Raw genomic sequence first — 6499 nt, 5'->3', positions numbered from 1 at the left:
CCGTGAAGCTGTCCTGAGAGTCATCCTCCTTGCAGCATATAAATGAAGTGATTAACCCACTAGATGCATTTCTGCTCTGTAATTATAAGTAATTACTTAAATTCAGATCTGCAAATGAGGATACCTCTGTGTACTGTGGGGGAAGATGCACAAAGCAACTAAAGTGGCAGTCTTCAAAATGACATTAAATCACCGATTGTGGCTAAAGACATGGAATGAGAAGATAACATTTAAAAAAATAAGCTAACAAGTTAGCTTGACTCCAAAACTTCCTGAGTCATATCATAAAATTTTTACAATATAAACTTAGATTTTTTTTTTAGTAATAATTTTTATTAGGAATAGCACAAAAAACTTGATCCACTACTGTCTACTATATAATAGAAAAAGGTAAATCCTGCAATATTTGCAAAAGTTAGCCCATTGATATATAGAAAAATCCTTAGTATGTATCAATTTTAGTACAAAGCTCCTGAGAAATGCATCGTTTGTGTGTTTTCATTTCAGCATTCATTATGCTTTAACCTGGCCCAGCCTTCTTGTGTCTTTTCATTATTACTTTTTTCCCCAAGAATACGCAGCTGAATTTTTACAGTTGCCAATAAGCTTCTTTTAACGAAAACGGTTGCCTTCTCTTCCATTTCTGTCATACTTCATTAAGGTGATCCTGTACACATGTATGCTTAATTAAGGCTTTTCATTAAACTAAGCCTTTAATCCATAGGTGCTGGGCCTTAATTGAAACTCGAGGAAGATTAGTGTCGTCTCTCATTTTGCTTTTCACTGCTGCTCTGCTTCCTACTGCTTCTAAACTAAAACGTCTGTATTAGCCCTAGCGGATATGTGGCCAGGCAGACCCTAACATTCATATTGCAGCTTTCTGGAGTCTCTGTGCTTCTGAAATTGCCATTTCTTACTAAGTGCCACCGTTTACCACTTCAAATACTAAAGTTGCTTTAAACATTCCAAGGACATCACCATAATGAGCCTGTTTCAAAGGTGACTAATAAGTGACTAGTGATACCTGTCTTGATCCATGTGTATAATGCAACTTTAAAGTGTTAATTGTATGTTGAAATATTGTTGGAATCGTAGAGCTGTCCAGAACGGATTTTACAGAATTCCTCTAAGGATGATGACCGGAATTCAGCAGTTTCTGGTCTCGTGGTACTCTTGCCGTTGGTGAGGTGAGAGTAAATTTTCGAGCTGGGCTGCTGAGTTGCCTGGGTTGAACGAATTTAACGCAGAAACCACAGAAGAAGCAATGCTAAGACATGGGTTTGGGCTAAACTAAATACGGGGACTGTAATGAGCATTTTGAATAGATTTAAGGCCAAATGTAACTCCCTGTGCGGCCTTTGATTTTTCCTGGAAGATTTTCTTGGAGGATTTTCTAAGATGCGCAGTATTGAAGATCGATGAATGTTTAGGGTTAGGGGTATCTGGAAAGTGCCACATACATTGTAGTCTGTAATTTCCAGTCGGCATGTGGGGTTTTGCCTAATGAAAAGACTGCCCATTTTGTGGGAAACTCATTTAACTAAGCAGAAGCAGAATTTTCTGCGAACGCGTGTTGCTCGGAGCGGGTCTCGGTTTCCTGCAGCGGGAGCGTTTCGAGGGCTGCTTTGGTTTCTGCCTCTCTGTTTGTCTTCTGAGAGGCGCTCATTCCTCGCGGGTGAAGTAAAGCCCCAGTTCCATCGCTGCCGCCTTCAGAATTAGCACTGAAAACACGGGATTCCTTCCCGGGGTTGATGAAAGTAATTCCGTGTTTGCCGTGTCAAACAAAGCATGCTATTTGTCACGTTGTGGTTTGTGTGTCTTTTGAGAAGCTTTCAACTTTGATCTGAGGCAAGGTACACTCAGTAGCACGGATGACAGAAGTAACAAACCGGTGATGTGCATTGTCATTCCTACAAACTCCTTAAGTCAACAGATACGGAGACTTAGATGTAGAAAACCATATTGCTTTTGAGGGGACTTGCGCATTCTTGTGAGGAAACGCAGGCCTTTGCTTTTCTTGTCCCAGACAAAGGTGTGGAACAATTTATTAGCCGAGGATTCAGTTCAGTGTCTGCAGTCAAAAGGTGGCTCCTCTAGGCCAGATCCTGGCCCTTGCTTAAATTTTCTGGGTAAACAGTTGCATTTAAAAGACATTGTAAAGGTGGGCTCAGTAGCACATAAAAGCTGCTTTCTTTAAACTGTCATCACGGAGGTTTTCAGAATGTGCTTTTAATACTTGGAGAGCTCACGCTTGTGTGTGTGTGTGTCTCTCTCTCTGCTAAATGCTATTTGAAACAGTTTTTTAGTGCAACTTCTACCTGATTTTACCTGATCTGTCTTTATGGAAATTAGCCTTCTGTGTAGCAAGACAGATGATTAGAAAAGGGCTTCACAAAATTATCTTTTAAAATGTCACAATATTATCAAAAGCCCATGTCCCAGCGCTGCAAAGGAGGGCGCAGAGCACCCAGTGTTGCAGTGAACACACAGTTGTTCTGCATGGCCCTGCTGTGGGCAGCACACACCTGTAAAAAGGAAAGATTTTCTTTATTCTTTCTTACTACGTACGTTTCCTGATGCAAAAATCTTAGAACAGAAGCCCAGGTAGCACAAAACTTTCTTTTTCGCATGAAAGAGTGTTTTTCCATAATTATTTTGTTCATTTTCTTTTCTCCTCGTGATATTTTCGTCTACCATGCCCAGTTTCTTAACTGTTCTTCAGGCCTCCCATTAGTATAAAACACATAGGCAGGAATAGAAGGTGAGGTGAGCAAGTGCAGTTGAGGTGGAGCAAAGCTTAAGAGATGCCTTAAAAAAATAACTTTTCTGTAAGGTATTTAAACTTGCAAATACTTCATAGACTGCTACAGGGAGCTTGAAGGAAGCTGGGTAAGACTCAGTATAGACATAACCTATCCCTTGTGAAATAAGGCTCTCATAAAGCAATGAGTGAGGCACAATAATTCATATCTGTGTACTGTGTGGAAAAGACAGATCAGGATATGGAAGTGGGAGATCGATCCTATAATTTTAAAATCCCATGGATTTTTCTCCAAAAAGAAAAGTGAAGAGCAGATAGGGCCATAAGAGGGTATCTGGGCTAGGAACTACCTTGAGCAGGGTGAGGGTCACAGCGCAAAGCAAAGACCATCTTCTCCAGTGGGAATTTGAGGATGGAGGAGGTTGACACCATTCCACATTCAGTCAAAATGTGGTATAAAAAAGAGCATAAACCAAACACTGCATAAACCTAAAGCTTTGTAAGACATCTTAAACACAGAGTGCTTTTGGCATGTGTCTTTCACAATAGGTATTTATTATTATTTCAAAGTCATAGCCTTCCAACCTAAGATTAATTTCAAGTAAGATGGGGGAAATCAGAAGACCACTTGGAGACGTGATGAGAATTGAGATGCTAGAGGTATGACAAGAAGCACATGGGGTGTCATTGGCACAAGTGTTTTTGTCAGAAATCTTTCTCAGATTCCAGGAATGAGCCTGGTGAACATTACTTTGGTGTCAGGGAACTTAATTGATAAAATCATTAAGGATGAAAACCCCATAAAGGACATAGGTGGAGTGTAAATCTACGGGGAAATCACTGTGGCTTGCAACAGTATATTGTGCTTTTCAGCCTGCTGGTATCCTCTAAAGGTTAACAATTTAAGGGAGAAGGTTGCTAATACAAGTTCTAATAATTTAATCAAAAAGATGCAAGTTCCATAAAAATATTATCCTGGGGGTTTTAGCCAGTAGTAACACAGCTAATAATCACAATGAATTTGATTATTAAGGCAGCACAAATAAAGCCAGTGCATAGGGGGAGAGGGAGGTGAGTGACAGAAAGATTTTATCAGGAAAATAAGTTGGTCAGTGGCGTTTTCCGGGGGCCGTTTGGAGGGCTGGCTACAAGCGATGACGAACGACATCCCAATTTGCCAATGACACAAAATGCAGCAGTTTTGTCACAACGTTTCTAAGATCAAAAAAGAAATAAAAAACCAAAACCCCAAGCATAGGAAAGGTCAAGAGGGAAAATGGAAATGATTAGAAGCATGTGGGGAGCTTCTTTACAAGTAAATTAACAAGAATGATCCAGATTTGCAGCTGATGAAAATTGGCACGGTTCCACTACAATCCATGGCACTGTGCCAATTTACACCAGCAGAGAATCCATCCCGGTGCCTTTTTAATATGTAAAAACTGGGCGATTAGAGCGCAGACCGCCAGTAAAGAGAGCAATGTAATTACAAAATCAAGGACTCGGAGGTTAGGAAATGCCGGAATCCACTGCTTGAGTCTTTAGAGCTGTCTTCTCTTTTGTGTGTTGAGAGCAGTTTTTTATAGCAAATGCAAAGTTGCTTCCTCTTTCTGCCCTAGAATCCTGGCTTCTCCTGTTTTTCCCCAATCCACTCCAGTCTAGCCTGTTCTCCTGCCTTCTCCTACTTCCTCTTCCATACTTCTTTGGTGTCAGGCTTTATTTTTTCTCACTCTTCCGCTTAGGAACCACAAAGCAAGGGGAGCACTGGAGGCAGGAGCAGTATCTGTGGCCGTCCCGCCGTGTCCATGCTCGCTTTGAGGTGGGTAACTCAGCCATTGCCAGCATGACCCTGCAGTACAGAGCTCCGGGAGTGCTGGAAAATCTTCCTGGGAAGCTGAGGTATCGCCTAGATGGTTGGCCTAAGCTCGGCTCAAGGCCATATCCTTGTTAAACTGCTGGGGTTGTATCATCCCGCAGTGTATCCGGCCCTTCGGCTGCAGCATAAGGCTCAGACCTGGAGCTTCCATAGGCCCCGTCCCCGTGCCTTGATGTCCCCAGCAATGGGTGCCACAATTGCAGAAGTCCAGAGCAGACCTTCCGGCCAAGGATAGAGCACCCTCAGTCAGTGCTGGGCTCATAACATGCTCAGAGTGGTTTAAATTTAAGAGCTTTGGGAGGAGGAAACGTGTTAGCAGTTAGTTAATAACACTACCCCCTTGAGCACAGGTAGAAGGGCGAGCCCAGCAGGTTACACACTAGTGAAATGCGGGGACATTTTCACAAAAGTGACACTACCATTTCCCAAATTTTATGTCTCTTCCCCCATTGTGGCAGCAATAATATTAGGAAAAGACTTGTTGTTTTGAGCATATATATATATATATATGTATATATATATATGTATATATATACGCTCTCACGGAAGGTTTGTAAGAAGCTTCCCTGCAAATTTTCTTCCTGAGACAGAAACCTGGCATGGAAAACAACTGAAGTTTGGCAGGGTTGTAAGCATCTGAGCAGACGTAATAAAGTGATGTTAAACCACTTAATTATACACAGAGTTACCAGATAAATAATTTGCATAGGGAAGACTGCTTGATGCAACTAATTGCACTTCCTGATACTACCTGAAATAAAAGGTGCGTTAATGAGAGGAAAACACAAGGCTAATGAGAGTTAATAAGATCCAGGAAAACGTGCCTATAGATACATACACACAGGGGAGAGAGAGTTCAGGTGGCTTTTACAGGGCAAGCTACTGCATACAGTAGTAATTCCTTTTATTGCTCCGTTTCTCCCTGTAAAATTGCCATTTGTTTTTCCAATCCCACTTTATTTTGTAATCTGCCATTGCAATCTGTCTGGGTCACCTCCTTATTTGCCCTTCTCCCTTTTCCTTCATCCAGCTTGAGAGAAGATAAACAATTTCTTACTGAAGAAAAATTTCAGATGAAATAGCATTCCAAATGGTTTGTTTCTGCCTAAGTACCAGTTTCACAATTTTCATATAAAATCTGGAGCTTTCTGTTTTCTCTGAGCATTGCGCAATAATAGGAATTTTAAGGAACTCCTTTTTCATTTGAAACAGAAGTCACTTAAATTTTTAGAGACTTGCCACTGGGTTAGTGGTACACACTGGTGTCCTAGTATTTCTAGTGGTTCAGTTCTTGTTAAAAAGGAGTTAAAAAGATAATAATAAAGTTACATTTTTGTCCTCCCTTCCTTCCTTTAGGACTTCCTAATGACCCTGATTCTCTCATTAGAGTTTGCCTTGTTAAGGTGGATGAACCAATAAAATATTTAGTGTATAGGAAACCAAAGTTTGAAGGGAGAAGCACTTTTTTTTTGTCAGACCTGCAGAAGGGCTCCCATACCTGAGAGGAAATAAACATTAATTTCTGGCATATCACATATACCATCTGTCCTAAGTAGAACTTTTCTTTTTTTTTTTTTTAGATTGGAAGAATTAGTGTAAAATCAGACATTCTGACCAGAAAAAAAAAATGAACCTATTTATAGTAATACGTGCAATTCAAAAAGTAAATCATGGTTGAGATTTAGCGTTTGCACTGTCATACCGAAGGAAAGGGAGCTGAGCAGTTGCTGGTGGATGAGATTTGCTCTAATGTTTAAGCTGCCGATAAAAGCCCTGGTTAAACCCGTCATGAGAAACTTAAGAGTTGGCTGATGGGAGTCACATGGTTAAATCAGCGCTTGTTATTCATAATTTATTCAATG

This window comes from Tinamus guttatus, unplaced genomic scaffold (assembly GCF_059628265.1).
Source record: "Tinamus guttatus ecotype Peru unplaced genomic scaffold, ASM5962826v1 Tinamus_guttatus_pri_ptg000006l, whole genome shotgun sequence".
Classification (NCBI taxonomy): Eukaryota; Metazoa; Chordata; class Aves; order Tinamiformes; family Tinamidae; genus Tinamus; species Tinamus guttatus.
Note: the sequence above shows the minus strand (reverse complement) of the source record.